This window comes from Etheostoma spectabile, chromosome 15, assembly GCF_008692095.1.
Source record: "Etheostoma spectabile isolate EspeVRDwgs_2016 chromosome 15, UIUC_Espe_1.0, whole genome shotgun sequence".
NCBI classification, from domain to species: Eukaryota; Metazoa; Chordata; class Actinopteri; order Perciformes; family Percidae; genus Etheostoma; species Etheostoma spectabile.
Genome location: NC_045747.1, coordinates 31,781,832 through 31,782,168, shown reverse-complemented (window position 1 = coordinate 31,782,168; position 337 = coordinate 31,781,832).

Below are 337 nucleotides of genomic sequence, written 5' to 3'. Positions count from 1 at the left end.
AGAGCTAGGTTAGTAACTAGGTTAGTAACTAGGTTAGTAACTAGGTTAGTAACTAGGTAAGTAACTAGGTTAGTAACTAGGTAAGTAACTAGGTTAGAAACAACCATTTCTGGGACATGGAGGCACATAAATGGAAAGATAGAGGAGAGAGGAGCTCAGTGTATAACAGGAAGTCACCCAGCAGTCTAAAAATACTACATAACTAAATCCCTTCTATTTATTGAAGAAGTCATTTGTCATGAGTAGACTTTGGGGTCAATACACAACTACGAACTTTACAACTTTTCATTTGAGATTGAATAAAGTACCATATATATTGAATATAATTAGTGATTAA